The sequence below is a fragment of the Ursus arctos genome, unplaced genomic scaffold (genome assembly GCF_023065955.2).
Source record: "Ursus arctos isolate Adak ecotype North America unplaced genomic scaffold, UrsArc2.0 scaffold_3, whole genome shotgun sequence".
Lineage (NCBI taxonomy): Eukaryota > Metazoa > Chordata > Mammalia > Carnivora > Ursidae > Ursus > Ursus arctos.
In genome coordinates this window covers 75,614,580-75,636,893 of record NW_026622985.1, presented here as the reverse complement: position 1 = coordinate 75,636,893, position 22,314 = coordinate 75,614,580, and the positions used below count along the sequence as shown (strand labels likewise).

At 38.9% G+C, this 22,314-nt stretch overlaps 2 protein-coding genes and 1 long non-coding RNA gene across 7 annotated transcripts in view; 2 read left to right on the top strand and 1 right to left on the bottom strand.

Moving 5' to 3' along the window:
* Positions 1–7,860, bottom strand: part of ASB15 (ankyrin repeat and SOCS box containing 15) — a 31,654-nt gene extending 23,794 nt beyond the window's left edge. For 2 of the 5 annotated variants that reach the window (XM_026510277.4, XM_048214610.2), the window contains exons 1-2: positions 7,757–7,860; positions 3,027–3,099 (exon numbers count right to left, since the gene is read on the bottom strand). The gene's annotated coding sequence lies outside the window, so the exon portion shown is untranslated. The remainder of the gene's footprint in view (positions 1–3,026; positions 3,100–7,756) is intronic. The other 3 variants (XM_044387978.3, XM_048214611.2, XM_044387972.3) reach the window with 2 other exon arrangements.
* On the top strand, positions 2,748–10,827 carry LOC123001608 (uncharacterized). Its single transcript, XR_006410681.3, has 4 exons — positions 2,748–2,920; positions 3,309–3,441; positions 10,083–10,162; positions 10,653–10,827. It is a non-coding gene; the product is annotated as an uncharacterized LOC123001608 (long non-coding RNA).
* Positions 10,828–17,751: 6,924 nt separating this feature from the next.
* The window catches only part of NDUFA5 (NADH:ubiquinone oxidoreductase subunit A5), a 30,105-nt gene continuing 25,542 nt past the window's right edge, over positions 17,752–22,314 (top strand). The window contains exons 1-2 of the mRNA XM_057304465.1: positions 17,752–17,790; positions 18,843–19,133. The gene's annotated coding sequence lies outside the window, so the exon portion shown is untranslated. The remainder of the gene's footprint in view (positions 17,791–18,842; positions 19,134–22,314) is intronic.

Sequence of the window (22,314 nt, the reverse complement as noted above, 5' to 3'; positions counted from 1 at the left end):
GGAAGCCTTGCTGAAATGTTCCAGTTTCCCTCTGGCCTTCCTTATCTGTGAACATCTCCTCTTCTATGATATTTTCCCAATATCCGGATTTACACTCCTTTTGTATTTGCCCGGCAAGTTCTCCACATATTTGTGTTTTGTGTTCTCACGTGGATTATTAGTTTCCTGAGGGAAGTATGTTACTTTCTTTTTCTTTTCTATCTTTTCTACTTCCACTCCTAGTCAACCGGGAGCAAATGGTTGTTCCCAGTAGAAAGAAGTTGTTGACTCCCTACTAGCAGACAAGCCCCGAGTCCTCCAGACAGCACAATTAGATCATGCCCTTCAGCCTGTGGCATTGCCGGCTGCCTTTCTCACTGGTATCACTGTGGTGATAGGGGGATGGCATGGCTCTGGGATCAGTATGGGATCCACAGCCTTTTTACCTATTTGAATCGTCAGCTCAGCTCTAACTCTGCTTGAAATTTGGACTTCCAGTACATAGACTCCTTAGAGAGCTGAGTTGATCTGTGGAAAGTTTTGTTTTTTGGTTTTTTAGAAGCCAGTTTAACTACTATCCAGAAGAAAGTTATCTAAGACTCTTAACTATTTTGTATCCCTAACAACAGCTGGATAGAAATAGTGAGGAAACTCTTAGCACGTGGAACAACCCCCTACCTAACACAAGCTTTCTTCAACCTTTTACTGAAAGCTTGGGGTGAAATGAAGAGAAACCGATAGGGCAGGTGCACTAAAGCGTCAGACAGACAATCAAAGAGCATCACTGGAATGAACCCAGAGACATTGAGATGCAATGAGAAGAGCAAGAGGAGAGTTGTTTATCGGCATCTCAAATTTAAAATGGCAAGGACTCAATCCCAACTGAAGGCTGGCAGCAATCTATTGTCAGTCTTTATGTAAAATTGTTTAAATAAAGCACCAACCAGGAATATTTTGAGCTCCTTTAAGACCTATTCACAGGGGCTCCGCTTCTCAGTCTAGAGAAGTTAACTGACTCTTTCTAAATAATGGTTTGCCAATCTTATTCTGGAGAAACCCACTAGTGAGATTTATTTATTTATTACCAATAATTAGCTGCTGACAAAATAACTAGAACAATTATATTGGACAATAAAGCTTTTCATTTCTAGCATGGGTTAGCCTTTGATAGATGAATGGGTAAAGAAGAATAGATAGATGAAGAGATATGTGTCATGGAATATTACACAGCCATCAAAAGGATGAGATCTTGCCATTTGCCACAACATAGCTGGAACTAGAGGGTATTATGCTAAGTGAAATCAGACTGAGAAAGACAAATACCATGATTTCATTCATATGTGGAATCTAAAAAAAAAACAAATGAATAAGCACATAAAAAGCCGGCTCAGGCCTATAAAAACAAACTGATGGTGGCCAGAGGGGGATGAGAAAAGGGGGGAAGTGGAGGGGGAGATACAGGCTTCCAGTTATGAATGAATAAGTCATGGGAATAAAAGGCACAGCATAGGGAATACAGTCAATGATACTGTAATGGTGTTGTGTGGTGACAGATGGGAGCTACACTCGCGGGGAGCACAGCGCAACATATGGAGTCGTTGAATCACTGTGCCGTGCACCTGGAACCGATGTGACACCATGTGCCAGCTATACTCAAATAAACAAAATTCAAACAAAATAAAATAAAGTGCTGGTTAACCTTCCTTAAGGTCAAGAACACATTTGATGAAAGCAGTGGATTCTCTCTCCAGAGGGATGCATACCCACTCAAAATTCTGCATAAAATTTTGGGGAATTCATGGCTCCTTGGAAGCCCTGTCACATACTCTGGTAAAAACCCACCAAATTAAGGATTTCCAAATGCTAAATGTATTATTCAGATAGCAGTAATTATTAGTTTACTTTACAGGTGGGTTGAGTAAAATCCTAGGTTTAGATATGGGAAAAGGGTAAGTTTGGTGGTCATGTAAGTTTTAGAATATCTTTGGTAATTAAAAAAAACTGGCGATTATGATCTCACTTTGCATACACTCCCTTGCTTTAAACCCCCCAACTCTACTTTGTCGGTATTATAGATTCATTGTGCATAAGGGGAAACTGAGGTGTCAGGAGGTCAGGAGACCCACCCAATGTCACAGAGCTACTAAGCAGAGTCTGGAGAGAGCACAGGTAGCTTCATGTTTAAGGTCTTTCCCAAGTGGCAGGAAAACCACCCACAGTCTGTTGCCCTTTAAAGAAAACACTTTTGATCTTGCTCTTAACAGCCAGCTCGAAATGACAATAACTTCCAAAAATAAAAAACAGCTTCCAGGACCACATAAATCTTTCTCTTTGGCGCCCTGCAACAAGGCTTTGTGTTGCTTAGGGTGGTCCACGGTATCCTAAACTTGCCTTCAGTCTGTACTTTTTGCCTTGGAGTCCAAACAGTACTGTCTTTAAAAAAAGGATCAGCATACCAGTGGTGCCTGACTGGAGCAGTCAGGAGGTTGGGGTGATGTTGCAAGGGATGAGGCAGGGGTGAGTGTGGGTACATGACACCTCTCTGCAACGGATTCTCTGACTACCTCCCGTCCATGTTGCATGCCAACACTGCACTGCTGATGCGTGTGTGGGTCCTAAACGGGGCTGGTCGTAACAGTTTCCAGAGTGCCCAACCACTTCCATGCAAGGAAGGCCTTTGTGTCCCGAAATATCTCACTGCCCCCGGCACCTGTCACCCCAGTGTCATTCAGTTGCTTCAGTGAGAGATTCTGTTCTTTACGGCTTATTGTTCCATCTTCCAGTGTCCCTTTGAAAATGCCAGCAGCACTATACACGGTCCCAGTGCAGAACTAGGATCTCTGGGAATAGCTACTGAAGATGGCATGGGGTGAAGATGTCGGAGGGTCTAAGACTGAGTCGAGTGGGAGGTGATAAGGCAGAATAAGAAAAGGGACATACGGTAAAATTTAGATTTCTTCACCGTTTTATACACAGCCCAAATCCAAACCCGGAGGTTCTGCTGTGTGGAATGGGGGCCCTCATACCCTGAGGCAATTGTCTCTTACCTTGAAACTGCTACGGTTTCAGGGTGATGTGGTCATCTACTGGAGGTCCCACAGAGAATCATCAGGATTTCTCCTATCAGAGGGATAGCAATGGTGAAAGAGGATTTTTATGTTTTGGTTTTGCTAAGAAAATACAGTTATTATATTCAAAGCAATGTTCCTTCTCTCCTGCATTTTGACCATTTATATGTGCAATTTTAAAGATATATTGAAATCAATATGAATAAAACTTTGTTATAACTTTGGTATTTACTTGGTGGTGACACACTTCTGCTCTTTCAGAATCCTGTGGCACAAAGTGGCAAATCAGATCAATGGCTTCATTGGACTGATTTCAGTGAATCAACTAGTCAACCAAGAGATTTCAGAGAGAGCTAAAATTCTGTCAGAATCGGGGTCCAGCCCGCAGACACAGGTAACTTTTATTTATAAGTAATGTTACAGCAACTCCCTCCACATGGTGTAATCCTATAATGACAGGGAGAACTAGACCATTCTCCTTCCTCAGTAGCACAACTTGTTCTGCTGATAAATTGAACACAGACGCACGCGTGCGTGAACACGCACATACACATTCAAAAAAAAATGAATGCTACTTTTATGTTGCCTCAAAGAGATACAATTCGACATTTTAGAAAAGATACGAAGAGGCAAAATACACTATTGGCTGAATAAATGAGTGATTGGATAGTCAAATATATACTACTCTTCAAACTAGCAAATTAATAGATTCACCTTGTATTTTTTATGTCCTATGTTTTTGCAAGTTCACTTCCGGTTTTGGAGCTGCATTAACTGAGGCTTAGTTTCTAGGTAAATACACTAGTGATAAGACCTGTCATATTAGATTTGCTTATCTCTAGTTTCATATTACAACATTAGATATTTTTACTCTCTACTGTCGATTCCTATGTCAAATTTGATTACAAGAGAGATATAGGAAGATGTGTGCTAGTTTGTGAAAATGATACACAGAACAGGAAGGAAATCTAGATTCACAAATAGGTGGATTTCTAGAGGAATATAGAATAGAAAAGAACAGAGCAAGCATGGCCCATGAAAAGGCAACTTAATAATAGATGTGCCCTTATCACAAGCTTGAATGGTAATATGATTTTTTAAAAACCCAACACTTTGTTTTTAATTCTAAATCTAGGAATCTATCTTATAGAAATAATCAGAGATTTGGACCAAAAAACTGTATGTGAAGAGGTTCATCTCAGCTATATTTAACTGCCAAGACATAGAAACAATCAAATGTCCAACAAGAGGAAATTTGTATAAGACATTATAGTATACCTAAGTTGCTCACAGGCTGAACCTTACAGTGAAATAGGTCACTTCCTGACAGGTCACGGACCTTGGTGACTTTGATAAGAGAGAAATTTGCACAAATTTATAGTAAAGCAGGTGAGATCTGGTGGAGAGAGTTTCTTGGCTTGGGGAAGAACAGAAATCTGAAAGACTGATCCATTTACCTGAACCGTCCAAGTAGAGGCTTTGTTACCTAAGTCATTCTCTCTGCAAGAGACCAACAGTTCATTTTCCACTAATTAGTGAGTGGCAGCTTCTGAAGAAGGTGAGGCCAGTTACAGACAAAAAAAAAAAAAAATAGCTACATTTGGTTTAGACAACCCAGTTGAGGGTAAGTACAAATGTTTTGACTACATTAATTAGCTACCATAACAATAAAAATGAAATGCCTCTAGACCTTAACGAAAGCATTGTTTATGTACTATGTAGGTATACGAACACACATTTACTATACTAAATGTCTATGCTATATATACGGTCTATGGATATACTACTATATGCATGTGTTCATTTGACATGACAGAAGTTCCTGCCTGGGCCTCAAGTCAAATCTTTACCCATTCGAAATTCAAACAATAATGAGCCATTGGATTTCTTCATATTTTATTTTGAAACCACGCACAGGCCATTGATTTCTTTCTGGGGGAGATACCTGGGTGTAGCAGTTGAAACTTGGTTCGAATCCTGCCATCTGGATTAGCTGCCTCATTAACTGTGTTGGATGTGAGTGTCAGCAAACATTTCCTGTTATTTTTCTGTAGTTGAGCTCCTCTGGAATGAGGAACTAGAATTCTAGAGGTTGTTTGGCAGTTTCAGCTCTATTCCTCACCCTTGAACAAGTACTCTGACATACTCATTATTTCCGTCTCCTTCCTTTTCTCCAGAATCACCAGACTTCAGAGTTGACCACTAGGTAGCCCCACCTGTAAATTCCATTTACAACATGCCCAACGAGTAATTGTCCATCCTCAGCCCTCACCACCAAAGTGACAGGAAGCTTATATCCCCACAGAGCCCTTCGTTTTTGGCCAGCTTTAGCAATTAGGAAAAACAGTGAAGTTGCATCCATCTCCTCAAATCATTATTCTGTGATCCTAGTTCTATTCCTCAGAGTCACACTGATAAAATGTTGTTCCTCTGCTACATGAGAGCCCTTTAATCATTCCCCAGGAAGGCTGTTCAGTCTCCAGTGAGCCTTCTCCTCCCAAGGCAACACAACTTTTCTTCCTGTGCCGTGGGTTCACCTCCCTTCACCATCTTGATTGCTTTCCTGTAAACACACTCGTTTTTCCATTTTTTTCTAAAAGTGGCTCTGGACACAACAGCTGTAGTCAGACCTACACAACATTAAGCAGGCGTGACCCCTCCCTTTTCCTAGATACTATAGATCTGTTAATTTAGCCTAAGCTCAGATGAATTCGGGGGCTATCATGTTACACACTTGATTTGGACCCCTACTGGCCCAAATTCTACATATCATATTTTTTCTCACATTATTGCTATGCATTTCTGTGCAGGACTCTTTATTTAACCCTATTACATTTTTCCTCTTCCTCTTCTTCTTCCTTCTTCCTTCTTTCTTCTTCTTCTTTCTTTCTTCTTTTTTTAAGATTTGACCTTTATTCCAGTCTGCTAAAATCTAATGCATTTCCTATCCCTTCAAGTATTGTTCTATTTGCAGATCTATTTGCATGTCTTCTATATGTCCATCTGTTCGATTAATAATGATAAATGTTGAACAGAGATTGGCACAGGACAGAGATGCTTTCAGGTTGACATTGATCTATTATTTAGCACCCTTCAAGAAAAGCTGTTTATCCAGTTACAAATCCTCCCAAACACATCACCATCTAGTATTATCTCCTTTTTGATAACAAGACCATCATCAAGAAATGCTGTCAACTACTTTGTTGAAATACAGATGCATAGTGTCTACTACATTTCTCTTCTCTACTAAATCAAAAAGATAAAGGAGGAATATTGACCCCCCCAGTTCTTGGTAATTATTATTTTTTTCCTTAGGGATTTTCAAACCATCGTATTCATTCATTCAAAAACATGTGTTCAGTGTCTGCTCTGTTCCAGGCAGTGCTAGACGCAAGACAATAGGATACATGCCCTCAGGGAGTTTGCTGCCTTTAAAAACGCATTCTAGACTTTTCCCCAGAATCAGCACCCATTACTGCCCTCCTTCCCAAGGTTTGGCAGAAAGTCAAGTACATAGCACGTCCTCAATAAATATTTGTTTTATTGAATTTAATAACTATTATAAGTAACATTTACTGAGTACTTACTGTGACGTGCATTACGCTAAGTACCTTAGTCAATGATGACATTTAATTTCTATAACATACTTTCCCCTATTTTACAGATAAGGAAACCGAGGCACAGAGTTGTGAGGTAATTTGCCCAAGCTTGCCCATCTAGTGAGTGGTGGAGATGTGGATAGAAACGCAGTTGTTTGGCATTAGAGGCCACACAGGCTTAACCACTATCCTGTAACTGATGATCCGTCTATTACTGTAATGGAATTAATGAAAAGGTGGTCCCATTTTGTAACACAAACATTCATAAGTTTTCTAAAAGAGTTTAAGCAAACAATCAGCAAACCCATTGAACAACTCTAGGGGAAATATACATATTTTAGATAAATTTTCATCTGAAAACAAGCTATTCCCACAGATACAACAGAAGTGTAAAATTATGATACTTTATGATGATAATATAATGTTCTCAGCACAAAGCAGAGTTAGGAGTTCCTCGTCCACATCACTGCTATTTCACAGAAATCATTTCATTTTAGTTGTAGAAGGTTCTTTAGATGTCATGTGTTCATTTATGAACCAGATGGGTGATGGGCTCTGGTAAATTCTAAGGTCTTTCCAACCTCAAGATTCTATGAATTATTTTGCAGAAACAAATTTCCAATTTTACTGAGTTCCTCTTTTTCACCTGATTTAAAAGAACTGAAAGAAATTTTTGATCCAAACATAAAACATCCATCTTTTGCTATAAGTGATTAAAAAAACCTTGATAGAAATTTATTTTCATTAGTCACAAAAATCATTTATTTTTTTTCTCAGAAACGAGGACCAGCAAAGACCCTTCTGAGATCCCATAGTGTGTATATTGACACTTCCTCTAAGCATATTCATTCTTGATCTGTTTTTCTCATGATACTATTATGCTTCATAACTATGCCATGGAGTTAATATTCTTTGAACAAACAAAAATAATCCTGCCTTTATTCTGTGATTAAAAAGGCCCCAGAAAAGCAAACCCACGGGTGATCAATTAGAAAGAAAGTAATGAGAAGCTACCACAATATGTATTTCCATTTGTTTAAAATATTCCCAATACTAAACTACCTAATAAGCGAGTTGGTGAGGTACAGATCAAATATTTCATAATCTCACCTTTTGGAATGATCGTCTTGTCATTCTTATCCAGGGCCTTGCCTTCCTAAACCAGAGGAAGTGCCTTGGAGCCAATGTGTTCCTCTGTGTATCTAAAATTAAGTACCCAGTTGGTGGTTAAATTAAGATCTGACCTTGTACAACTGAAACCTAAGCAGTTCCTGGCACACAATAAAGTATTACCCATGACTTCTCTAGACTCTCATCAAAAGAAACATAAGCCCACAGAGGTATAATAAGATTATCTGTGTCCTGATTGGTTCAAAGAGCGCTCATGAAAACAAATGATCTGCCAACCCAGCTGCAGTGAGGGTTCCTGCTGGGGAACCAAGCAAAACCACGTCAATAGAATTTTTACATATTTTAAAATTAGTTGTTCAAGAGACAAAACTGTGAGTCTGTGTGTCTGCAGATCCAAATCCACTTGTAATCAATTTTAACACCCACTATTTCTCGTTCTTCATCTTTTAGACTCACCTCAAATCCCATTAAATACAATCTTCTTGGTATATGAATTTATTGCCTTTCATTTTATTTTCGTTGAGTACCTGCCAGTCTGATACACTGATGGGGATACAACATTCAGTGACATCTAATCTAATCAAGAATTTTTAGGTCAAGTTATAAAACATATACAGTCTAAAAAAAGTGAGCAGCCGATGTAAAGCAAGCAGAAAAATCAGAATTTTAATTGGGGAGGGTTGTTTGTTTCCTATTAAAAAAAAACAATAAAGTTGAGTGTCTTACTGATTTTCTAATGAAAATAATCTGCCTTAAGTTTGTTTTGACATGGCTCTCCTTGGATTAGCTCAGGCCACTGTCAGCATTCACAAAGCCATCTGGCTTCTGTCCCCAGCACTCCACTAAAACAACTCTTCTGAAGGGCGTCAATGCCCTCCTAGTGTCTGAAGACACTGTGTGTTTTTACTTTTCAGACCCTCTGTTAGATTTCTACCATTGGTCCCTCCCTTTCTCCTGAATGATCTACTCCCAGGCTTCGGGGAGCACTATATGCTTTTGTTTTTCTTCTATCTCTCTGACCCATTTTTTGAACGTGGTGTCAATGAATAAGCACATGGACTGTAGTGAAAACTGTAGTTTTACTTCCAAACTTGGAATGCCATAAACATGAAATCAGAGGTCCTAGTTCTTCTTTGTGATAGAAGAGGCTGTACTTCAGTCATTCTCGGAGCAGACTCTGAGAAATATTATGTATTTATACCACTATTAACTGTATCTTGAAATGGTCAAGTTTGAGAGTTAGAACATGGGGCATGTTTTATAACTATTAATTTTTCAGTAAAAATTCTTACAAAAAACAAACAGCATTGTGAGACCCTTTAATTTTTATACAATACTTTTTTAAACTAACAATATTAAAAATTCATATGAAGGCTTAGAGTACAATGCAATTTATGGATAAAATCTATACCCAATATTTAAAAATGTGGTTTGGTACATTTCAGAGACATTTCTGCTCTTATACCAATCAATTTATGGCTGTTTTATCCATTTATATAATAGTTATTATAGATCTCCTTAGATCACACAATATTTAAAATAATGCTTAAAATAACAGAAAGGACAAAAAAGAGAGACTGGGTGCCAAATAAATGAAAATATGTTCCTTATGTGGTAGGCCCATGAACAAGTCTTGCTTTACCACTTATTCTCTGTCACCTTAGGTTTGCTATTTAAATTTTTTGAGACTCAATTTATTCATCTGAAATGAGGATTTAGATAATAATAATACCATAATAATGAAAATAATAATATAATCACCATGACACCCACCATTTTTAAGAGGTCTATTCCTCAAACAGTTAATCTTCTCTACACACACAATAAAGCATGTTTTGAGTAATTCAAATATTTAAAAGAATGATCTGTTCATATGCTTATAATCATTTCCATATTTGCCTGTTTTGGAAGTTGGCTTTTCCTGTTGATCTTCTCAAAATGGAAACAAAGTGAATCAGATTTTTGAACAGTGGACTTCGGGTTTGCCTGGAAAGGGTGTTTCAGGCAAAGGGTGTGATAAAGCAGTAAACTGTTGACTACAACTGCTGTTGTGAGGAAGGCACATATAATGATACCGACATCGAAATACACGTCCTTGTATCTTTATATGGCAAGAAATCCATGTCCTGTTCCACAATGATAATTATAGCAACTAAAATGAGGAGTCTTAGGTTGAAATGGTTGAAGCACAGTGTTAGAAGGACTGTCCCTGGAAGCACCTGTCTTATTTGGGGAACAAAAGATTTGGGCTGCCTTGTACATTAACTTCCAGAAAGCATGTAACATCCTGGTCTTCATGTTCCAGGCACCTGCTGCTACTACACTCCTTACTTGCTCACAGGTACTCCGTGTTCCTGAAAACATGGGGCTTGCAGGCCTTCGACGGTGAGTTAAAAATACGGATCTTGCTAAGATTAGCCAAACAATCACATCTACCCCCACCTGACAAAGCCATTAATCAGATTCCTTTCTGATCGGGCCCATTCTTTATTAAAGCCTTATCAGACTACAGTTTTATCTTTGCCTTCTGAGCCAAATGGCACGTCTGAATCCCTTGGAGAATCTTGCTTTGTTTTGTCCCATTATTTTGCAGGTTAGTAAGCAACGTCTATGTACATGTCACTTGGTTTCATTTTTACTTTGAAATACAGTATTTCCAATTTTCTCCTCCTTCTTCCATTCTTGCACGTGTTCATTATTTTGGTCATGGGGGGTTGTGATTAAAAAATGCACATTTTATTTCATTTGTATGTAAAACAGAGCAGAAAAATGTGAGAAAGGAAAGAAATCCTGTATTGCTGGTGTTCATCCAAGGACTTTGATAATTGGTTGTTTGCTTTTGCTGTGCTTTCTACTGTTTTGTTTTGTTTCTCAGACTTAAACATCGAAACTGTGAGTCAAATGGATCAGCACCACACTCCACTGGGGTGCTGATGTTCCAGGCCTCTGAGGAAGCCGCACCCTTGGCATCGCTCCTGCCATCTTGTTTCCATACAGCAGCACAAAGGCAAGTGACAAGAAAGCAGTTTTGAGTAAGGCACCACTGTAGATGGCACGCTAAGCCAGTGGTGGGCAAAAAAGGGGGAAGAGTTCTGTCCTGGTGCTTAGTTATATGCACTTTATCCCCGGTGTCGGCTAAAGTGCCCGCCATGTTGGAAGCACACACGAAATATATGCTAAATGCGTTTTGAACACTGTGACTTGTTCATCTGGATTAGCAGTTATTTCTTTTCTTTTCCTTTTTAAAAAGATTTTATTTATTTATTTATTTATTTGAGAGAAAGAGAGAGCACGAGAGAGCGGGGAGGAGGGACAGAAGCAGAGGGAGAGAGAGTCTCAAGCAGACTCCGTACTGAGTGTAGAGCCTGACACAGGGCTTGATCTCATGACCCTGAGATCGAAATCTGAGCCAAAACCAAGAGTCAGAAGCTCAACTGACTGTGGCATCCAGGCGCCCCAGCAATTATTTCTTATTTAGTTTAACTAAAGGTTAATTCAATTAAAACTGAATCATAGTAAATTTCAAGAAAACAGGTTGATGTGATTCATTTTCACTACTATGAAAGATATTTCAGGAACATCAAAGAGAAAGAACCCTGGATTAAAAGAAAGCAGGGAATTTGGATTTTAGTTTCAGATGTGTCCATGTTTTTGTGAATTAAGGCAAATCACTTAAATGTCTATGCCCTGGTTTCCACCTATATAATTCTTTCCTGTTATTTCACATCATTGATACGAGAGTAAAATGAGAGCATAATTGTGGCAGTTCTTTGAAAAAGTAGTAATCACTTCACAGATGGAGCACTTACTATCATATTGTTCAGTTGACCCTTGAAGGTTTGAACTGCATGGATCACTTAAACATGGATGTTTTTAATACAGTACCATAAATGTATTTTCTCTTATAATTTTCTAAATAATATTTTCTTTTCTCCAGCTTACTTTATTGTAAGAATACAATAGAAAACACATATACATAATGTGTGTTCACTGTTTCTGCTGTCGGTAAGGCTTCTGGTCAACAGTAGGCTGTTAGTAGTTAAGTTTTGAGGGAGTCAAAAGTCATACAAGGATTTTTGGCTGCATGGGGGCTGGTGTCCCTAATCCCCGAGTTGTTCAAGTATCAGCTGTGTTATATTTCGAAGACCTAAAACGGACATTAAAGAAACTATCCCATTTGGCTGCGTATTCTACACATGGACACACACATGTTAATATATGCAGAACGGTGCCGTGGTGCCAGGCCACTTCAGGACATGCACGGTGAGAGAGGTGAGACATGCGGTTTTTGTCTTTAAGAAGTTTTCCATTGTGGGGTGGCTCAGTCAGTTAAGCTTCGACTCTTGATTTCAACTCAGGTCATGGTCTCAGGGTCATGAGATCAAGCCCCACGTCAAGCTCTGCAGGGAGCATGGAGTCTGCTTGAGATTCTCTCTCTCCCTCTCTCAGCCCCTCCTCCCCCACACACTCACCCTCTCGCTCTCAAAAAATTAAAAAATAAAAATAAAAGTTTACCATTGTATAGAGAACAAATAAGTAGAAAAGAAGCCAGATTTGGGTAAGAGAGAGAAGGCATAAGCAGCCCTGGAGGAGAAGGTCAGAGAACAAAGATATACACATGTTTGAGTTTTAAAAAAGAGAAAATGGCTTTACATTAGTAGACCATCAAAGTACTTTGAGAGTGTTTCTTTTTCTCCTTGTCTTTTATAATATTGATCTCTTACCTATCCCAAATTGATAGTGTGCTAAGGCAAGGAAACTTTCACTATTCTTAGTATCTTATTTAACATAAACTAAACATAATCATCATCAAGACTATATAATGGAACTTTATATTGGTAATCAAAGTAAAATTGGAATTACTAAAAATTCAGTATTGTATATTGTTCTTTCTGAAAAGATTGATGTTTTTCATGTGCACCTGTTATGTTTCAATGTTTTCGAAGCTACTAATGCATGAAATCCCATCAACTAACATTTGGTTATGAACAAGAACATTTTAATATTAATTGTTATATAAAAGTCATATGAAGTTGGTAAAGAAAACTTACCATGTTAAAACTCAACAATCTCACTGTAAATCTATCCTTTCTATAATTAAAAGACCCTCCTCTTGTAGCTCTTGCATTCAGATCTTTATTTTTTGTATTTCAACTTTGACCCACTGTTTTGTGTATGTTCAAATGATTTTAGTATAAAAGGTAAGCTTAGTGATTCTTTGAGGAAAGTAAAAAAATGAGATTATTTCTGCTAGGCTTAGATTTATCTCTAGTAAAACAGTGTAAGTAATGAGACAGAATACCCTGGATTTTCCAAAATGGTATTTCTACTAAATATTTGGCTCAGTCTCAACTTGATTTGAGGATCTACTACGCAATTATCATACAAATAAGGCAATTCGCATTTTCTTCACGGGACCTATAATATCAAAAATATTAAAACAAAGTTGAGTTTTGAGGTTTTTTTTTTTAAAAGATGTATTTATTTATTTGAGAGAGAGAGCAGAGTGAGTGAGAGGGAACACAAGTGGGGAAGGAGGGGCAGAAGGAGAGGGAGAAGCAGCCTCCCCACTGAGCAGAGAGCCCAAGATGGGGCTCTATCCCAAGACCCTGGGATCATGACCTGAGCTGAAGGCAGACGCTTAACTGACTGAGCCATCCCAGGCACCCCAAGTTTTGAGGTTTGTTAAGGTGTTTTTATGCAGCTTGGAATGTTTAGATAATTTCCCAGTCTTCAAGATCTGAACCATTCAGTCTCAGTGTAAGCAAATACTTTCAAGGGGACCTTGGGTGGGATAGAACAGTGAACTGATTCATGGGCTATGGAGCATCTTACAAAGTCAAGAAAGGTAGGACCCAGAGAAGTAGATGAATGCGGGATTCTCACCTGTGCTATAGTTGGCAAATATTTGTTGAGCGTGTACTATGCCGTACTGCCCTATGCCATCAATGACCTCCCAGGTCCCTATTCTTGAAGAATTTACTTTTATGTTGGTGAAGTAAATATTAAACAAGAAAATAAATCGTAGTAAACTTTATGAAGAAAATAAGCATGACAATCGTTGGTAACAAATAGGTCACGTAGGAATCCCCACAAGTAATGGATCAGTTTGGGGACTTAATTCTAGTGCTTTCTAAATTGGGATTTAGGGAATAAGGAGGCGTTTCCTGTTTCAAAAAAATTGTTTGTTTCTTTACCCACTTAACAAGGTTAAACAGTTATTTTTCAGAAAATTTAACCAGAAAAAATGAATCTCTAAGTGGGGGAATTGGCACCCAATTCAAGTACAAGATTATTTGAATTCTTCATTGAGATAATTATATCCCACAACTGAAAAACACAAGGAAATGCTAGCACATTCCTATAGCCATCTGTTCCTTCATAGGACCACACTATTTAGATTATTACAGCTATATAGAATGGTGTGATATTTGAGAGGGCAAGGCATCCCTCATTATTTTTCTTTTAAAAATACTTATGTTATTTCACACATTAGTATCTGTTAGGTGACTTTTAAAATCATCTAGTCAAGATGGAATTGTGACTGGGCATACACTAAAATTAGATTCCTCTGGGAAAAGTTGACGTGTCTAAAATATTTAATCTCTCCATGCAGGAAAACAGTTGTTTCAATTGATTCAAAACTTTTCTTTTAAACTTATATAAGGTGCAATCGTTTTTTTCCCCCTTAAGTCTTGATTGTTTCTTAAGTATTCCTTAGTATCTTGTAATTTTTCTTTCTTTGTGAAAAGAATTGTTTTTCCTCAGTATATTTGAATGGGTTATTTCTGGCACACAGAAAGCTAACCCTCTTTGTGTTTTTATTTTGGTTTAGCTGCCTTTCAGAACTCTTATTCTAATAATTTTAGGTTAATTTTCTTGCATTTTCTTCTTTTTGTACACAGTGCCAGCATGCTGAGTGATTAGAAACCTCATGAAAAATAATAGACTAGCTTGTAAGGGGAGAAAAAGAGGGATTCCAGTATGAAATATTTAGAAAAAGTAATTAGTATGTAAACCCTAACTTTACGTATGATGCCTGTGGAGCAATGGTTCTCAGGCTTGGCTCCCATCGGAACCACCTGAAGAGCTCTAGAAAACACTGCTGGCTGGATCCCTCCCCCAGAGTCTCTGCTGTAATTCCTGAGCACCAGGATAGAAAAACTCTGCAGGTGATTCTAACATATTGCCAAGCTCAGGAACTCTATTTATAGGTGACCTAAAATAACAGATTCTTTGTCATAGAAAAATCTATTTCTTTCCTTCCCGATTGTTAACTTTGTGCTTTGACATATCTAACTCTTGATTTTAAAGAAAAATCTTTTTTTTTAAACATGTACTCATTCTTACGTAGTCTCAAAATCATACATTCCCTTATTCAATAAGTCTTTTTGGAGCAGTGCTAAGTTCCAGACATACTGTTCAGGATATAGGGATGAATAAAACATATTACCCTCTAACATGCAGGGATTTTTATCTGTTGGGAGTATTGGCTTGACTTGGACGTTGGGTTGTGAGAGAGGAGACCAGGGAGGAGCCTAAGCAGCTGGAAGGATAGAGTTACCAATAACTAAAAAGGAAAAGGTTCCAGAAGGAGCAGGTTTAAAGAGGAGGAATAGGAGCTCAGTTTGGATCACGTAAAGCTTGAAATACCTATTAAAGTCCAAGAGGAAAAGTTCAATAGGCAGGTGAATGTGTGTCCATGTTTAGGGGGGCGGGGGAAGTCTGAGCTGCAGAAATAAATTAGTGATATTTAAAGCCGTGAGGCTAGATGAGCTCACCAAATGAATAACCGTAGATGTAAAAATAAATACATTCAAGGAATGAGGCCTGGGGTTAAGCGAAGCTTCAAGACAGAATGCAAGCCAAGGGAAGAAAAATATTTGCAGCATGAGGGAGTGACCAACTGTATCAAATTCTGCTGCTAGGTCAAGTAAGATGAGGACTGAGAACTGACCACTGGACTCAGCAAACTTTAGGTTTGTTTTCTAGTCCAAAATCATCTCAGTAACCACCCAGGCTTCCTTTCGTGATTTCCCATCTCTCTCCCCCTCTGCCCTGCTTCTCGGTATGGGGAAGAGACCGTGTTTTTATGTTTGGGGGATTGTAGAACCCATATGTAGTTCCCTCAATCGGGGAATGTTGCTTCCTTTTCTTATACCTTTTCTCCCTGAAAAACCTCCCTGAGCTCATTTTGTTAGCCTTATGTGATGAATAAGGGACACGGATGTGTAAAACTCAGTTCTTTTAAATTTTATACTAGCAGCTGCTTTAGAATGAAACAGTGTCATATGATAGATGACATTTAAGCAGAATTTACAATTCTACTAATTCTTTAGAACATCACCCAACGCAGGATGAGCAAGTGGGTGAGGTAGAGGGCAGGACTGGCGCGATAAGCACCACAGGTGAGGGCTTTGGAACTGTTTGGAGTTTTGCAGCACTTCATGGCCCTTACTTCCAGCTTCTTCTCAGAACTCATTCCCCACAATAGCTCCTCCCATGACCTGAGATCAGAAATAGCTGGGACATTTGGAAATGGGTCCATCACCGGGCTACCCCATCCCCCAAATCCCCCTCCCCTTTGTAACCCTCAGTTTGTTTCCCAGAGTCCATAGTTTCTCATGGTTCGTCTCCCTCTCTGATTTCTCCCCCTTCAGTTTTCCCTCCCTTGCCCTGTGGTCCTCTGTACTATTCCTTATGTTCCACATATAAGTGAAACCATATGATAATTTTCTTTCTCTGGTTGACTTATTTCACTTAGCATAATCTCCTCCAGTTCCAACCATGTTGATGCAAATGGTGGGTATTCATCCTTTCCAATGGCTGTTTCCCTTTCAATTTTAAGACTCTATAATGCTTTCTATTTCCCAGAGTCCACAGCCTCTCATGGTTCAAACTGAGGGCTTCAGAGGGGAGAGGGGTGGGGGACTGGGATAGGCCGGTGATGGGTATTAAGAAGGGCACATACTGCATGGTGCACTGGGTGTTATATGCAAATCATGGAACATTGCATCAAAAACTGGGGATGTACGGGATGGTGACTAATATAACAAAATAAACATTATTTATATATATATATATATATATATATATATATATATATATATATATATATATAATTTTAAAAAGACTCTAAAATGCTTTGTACATTTTATGTTCTATAACTTGAACAGTCCTTACTCCTTACTTTTAAGGTTTCAGATTTTGCTAAAATACTTCTGTGTGAGATGCTGGCTATTACTTTGCATTCTGTTTGACTTAGATTTTAAAACAGGCTATTTGGGGGCGCCTGGATGGCTCAGTTGGTTAAGTGTCCGACTCCTGGTTTAGGCTCAGGTCATGATCTCAGGGTCATGATCTCAGGGTTGTGCGATCAGCTCTGAGTCTGCTTAAGACTCTCCTTCTCCCTCTGCCTCTCCCCCCTTCTCTCTCTCAAATAAATACATAAATCTTTTTTAAAAAATAAGCTAACAGGTTAGCCCTTAAATGAGATTTACATCCTACATTACCATTTCTGAGCAACCTAAATGCAATGTGTTTCCCCTTGAATAGTACTGCATTCATTTATTCACTAGGCATGGGTTTATCAGCTATGTGCCAGGTATAACGGTAATCTCCAAGACAGTTCTTCCTCTCAGTTGGACAAGATAGAGAGATGGCCAAAAGAAGGTGATATTTAGTTTCTAGGAGGGGACAAAGGATGTATCGCAGAGAAGATAAGGGCTTGAGCTGAGAGGGATGAGAAGGATATATATATATATATATAATCTAAAAAAGGACAGGCATCCCAGGCAAAAAAAAAAAATGCACATAAGTGAAGGAAAATGGCATATGTGGGAGGAAGGTCACAGATTGCACTGAGGAGCCTGTAGTAAATGAGCTGGAGTTTTTGGCAGGAGTCAGAATATGGAGAACATTATATACTGAACTAAGGAAGTTATGGTTTTATTTTCGTTCTTCCTCTAGGGCAGTGGAATTGACAACGGACTTACTCCCTGGCATTAACTGGGGTATGTGGTATTGTTCACCAGAATCTCAAAGGCTGTGTGTATATTCTGAACTGAATATGCATTCCCTTTGGGTATTCCAATATAATCCCAACTCCCACATCACACACCCTCCCTTCCAAAAAGCCATAACCTTCAAATGTTGTGGAATGAGTTTGTCCAAGTGTTTCGGAGTCTGAGAACCACTGCAGGAGGTAAGAAGCAGCCATGGGAGCATTTTAGGTAGGAAAAGTCATGATCTGATTTGCTTGTTTCTCCTCCCGCTTCTAGTTTGCAGATATTTTACCATTAAAATTGAGATGTAGATTCTGTTCCGAATTTAACAGGACGTGTTCTGTTCACAAACGGATGTGGAGCAATAGCACAACGTCTGGCCCAGTGTTGCCCAGAGCACATGACTGGAGCAGTCCAAAGGCTCTTTTCAGTTTGTTGACCAATCTGTTTGCTTTACCTAAAAAAGTTCATTTATATTGTTTTTAAATGGTTTGCAGAAATCTTTTGAAGAATACCCTCAAAGTCTCATATTTTTTCCTGAAAATCTATCGGACTTAGAAGTGACAAAAAAGGGAAAAACTATGCAAACATATATGGTAAATTCCCAACTGCACTTCAACAATAATAAAAGAAAACTTTCATTTTACAAAATAATTTATTAAATAATTTATGAAGTAGCAAGTTATCCTCATGATATGATATATATGAGTTCTACTAAAGGACTTCTCGGAAACCTATCTTTTGGGCAGTGAAGCTCACAAATTCCTTAGAATGAGATACATTAAAAAAGAGGAAGACAGAAATAATGAAAATACAGTCTTAGGACTCAAGTTGGACAGGACCTTCCTCCCCCAGCTTGGAGCCTAGGTGTCTGGAGAAGAGCTTTCTCTAACCACACAGTTGAATGATCTTGTCCTGCCTCCCCTCTTACCATAACAATGCCAAAGGTGGTTAAACGCTAAAGTGAGTCTGTTATGTGGTCAATTAATTATTGATGATATTCTGGTTTTGAATTCAAAGAGGCAGGAAGTTAATGCGCTTTCTTCAATGGTGGCTCACAGCCCTCCTGTAGCTTTCTACTGTCTAGTGAGAGTCATTTCCTTGGAGCGGTACTCAAGTATATTGTGGAACACGGATGTGCTGAGAGAGAGAAGGAACACCTCCTCCCCCGCGAAGAGCTGAAGGCAGCCTGTGGGACACAGATACCACCTGGCTATCGACTGAGTTATTGGTAAATGAAGGCCATTTCTCCACGGAAATCAGTTGGCACCAAAGCGAGCTGAAGCGGTGCCTACGTTGAAGGACAGCACCATCTAGCGGTCAGAGAGCCACACAGGCGTGGACGCCCACTGGTATGCTTTCCGCTTCTGTGTTTTGAACACTTTTCTAAGACTGAGGGGTCCATTGTGAATATAGTGGTCTCCTTTCATCACAGGCTTACCCAGATAGTCTCCGGCTGAGTCTCAACACTGCGTTTTGCAATGATTTGCCACCTAATAATTATAATGATGGCCAATGTTTATCGAGGTCTTGTTGTGACGAAGTATTAGGCCAAGTCCTTTCCCCAGGGTTTCTGTGTACAGTCGTGCAGTTTGCGCCCTGCACAAGGATGCCTTGGGTGAAGGCACCAAGGGAATGAAATCGTCATCATCTCCACTCATTGATGTGAGTGCTCTGGAGAAGGTGCCTGCCTGGAGAGAGGGTCGAAGTTTTCTAAATTGCACAAAGGTTCCATATAATGCAGTCCGTATATGCATTTAATGCTCACAACACTCGTGCAAAGTAGGTGTTACATTATCACGGTCCTTTCTTACGGAGGAAGTAAGTCTTAGGAAGGGTTAAGTAAATTGCCCAAGTTCGTGTAACTAGTGAGGGGCAGGGCTAGGATTTTAACCCGGACGACTTGACCATATGCTAAGAGACCTCCCAGAAGTGTGAGCGTGAGCGTGTGTGTGTGTGCACGCACACACACGGGTGCTTGCATGTCAGATCACTGTCTCCATCCCCATGCTGGAGCGAGAGATGTAGTGCAGTGTCTTCTCACTACTGAGGAACTTCTCCTACTCAAGTGGCCCAAAGCAGAGGCCAGCTCAGAGCTGCCCCTGTGCCTGGCAAGTTTGACTGAATGGCCGCTCTGCTCAATGACTCAAGCAACTCAACAAGTAGCTAAATCGAAAACATATCAAGCATTGCATTGGAGAACCCGGGGTTGCCATGCACCTCGAGATTTCCCCTAAGCTACTTCAGCTTAACGTGTATGCTTCCTGAACAGCCTATGCACGTTCTTCCCCCTGTGGCTTCCTCACACTGTCACCCATCTCCAATGTCCTTTGTTGCCACTCCCCATCTCTGCGTACAGAAGTCCTGCTCCTTGAAGACAAGCTTCACTCTTCCTTCTCCACTTCTATGAAGTTTTCCAATCCTGTCAGAGTCCATCTTCTCTTCTTCTTTATTTGCTGATTATATATTTTTTGTTTGCCATATACTGTAATTATCTATGTGCATTTCTTATATTGGGTTTTTATCTGTAACCTCTGAGGACACAGGATGTAACCTGTAGGATCTGTGCAAAGCAGGCGTGCAGTAAATGGGAATTAAATTAAAGGCCTGGGGACTTAAACAAAAGCAAGAGAAACCTGCAGCTTTACCATATGTTTCATGTTCTCACTTAAACTAAATGTCTAAATAGGCATTTCATAACACAGGGAATGACAAGCTGGGAGTCTGAGGGCAACTCCACAATGCATTCTATAACATAATAGATTTGTTTTTAATAAAGACCTAGTGAATAATTTAATTAGTGTGATTTGCCATAATTAGCTCAGCTCCCAGGAGCTGAACAAGTTATAACTTTGCAAATCTCTTGGTAGCAGGCAGGTTGCAAACTAGTTCAGAGTTAATTCTTAACTTTCACTTTGGCTGATTGTCTATTAGACCCTCAGGCTAAAGTTAAGCAAAAATTAAGTAGAAGAAAGAAATAGAAAAGCCATTCTGAATATTTCTGAGAATATTTATAAAGAATTTATTTTGCATAGAGGTGAATTGATAATAAAAAAAGACTTCAGAGAACAAACGTTACTAACTATTACAACCTCTGCAGCGAGTGTATAGCAATGTAGAAATTTAACATTACTCGTTTAAAAAATAAATTTAAGATTCTTCTTCTTTAATTCTAACTAACAAGATATTTTTATGTAAGATTCTTTCCCAATTAAGCTTTGCAATTATCTTTCCCGATTAAGCTTTGCAATTAAGGAAAACACATTACAATGGAATCAATGTATTCAAATATAATTGGTAAAATAAACATGACCCCCATTTTTATATATTGGATAACACTATTAATACTGTTTCTTCTCTCTTACCTTTGCATATAAAATATCTTGGATACAAATTGTGTTATCATAGATTTGTATTAGGAAAAACCAGGTATGTCAGATAGGAAATACGAAAAATAAGACTTCATAAAGTTTACTGATGGCAATGATACAGTTGCCTGAATATCTATAAGAGGGAGGGTGGACTATAGGACAGAAAATTCTAACCATGCACACACAGGTTTCGCTGAGAAAGGAAAGGGGGAGGCATTGAATGAAATTTCTGTAGTTCGTTGTAATCTCTCTCATGAGCTCTAATATTAAAAGGGCATATACCAAAGACAGCCAATGTCCCTATAATGCGATACATATAAAGATAATGTTAGGAAAACTAAGGCCTCAAATTAACTGAGCTCACGTGCATGCACGCATGCATGAATGAATGAATAAGTGCTAAAACTACGGAGATGACTGTTCAAAGAACAATTCTTTACAGACAAGGAGAAGTAGAAGCAGGAAAGAGAGGTATGTTCACAGTTTAGGAGAACAGAAAATATTAAAATAACAGGTATGTAGGTCAAGACAAGTTATTTCCTAGAGACTGAAAAACACCCAGTTCTGATCACAGAAATACTGCCGGTAAAGTTGGAACAAGACAGAGCATGAAAAAGGCATCAGGAGACTTTGGATGGCTAAAGGCTGTGATGACTTTTTTTTTTTTTAGCTGATGTAAAATATAAGCCTGGAGTCTATGAGCAGTTAGGACAGAAATAGATTATCCAGTATGGCTTGTGAATAACTTTTATCATTTGAGCCTTATTTTACCATTCATGTATCCTTTTATTTGTCCAATATTATAAAAATAATTTCTTTGTGTAAGGTACTATGCTTGGCATTTTTTCCCACAAGGAACACTAGCTAGTAAATAGAGGTCATAATTTCCACAAGTCCTTCAACAGAAACTCACCGAGGAACCCTAGGGATGAGATGAAGAAACATGGATGAAGAAAAGGTTAGTGGGTTCAAGACTGAATAACCACCCCCAAAGAAAATCTCAATAAAAGGCTGCTGTCTATTTGACAGTATTGTTCAAGAAGTTTCACATCTTTATTAACATTTTAAGTTATATTGCTATGAGCAGCAAATTTGGGGGTATTCAAAACCTGGGAAGGAGAGAATCATTGCAGAAAGAATTAGAGTTGACTTAGGAGGATAA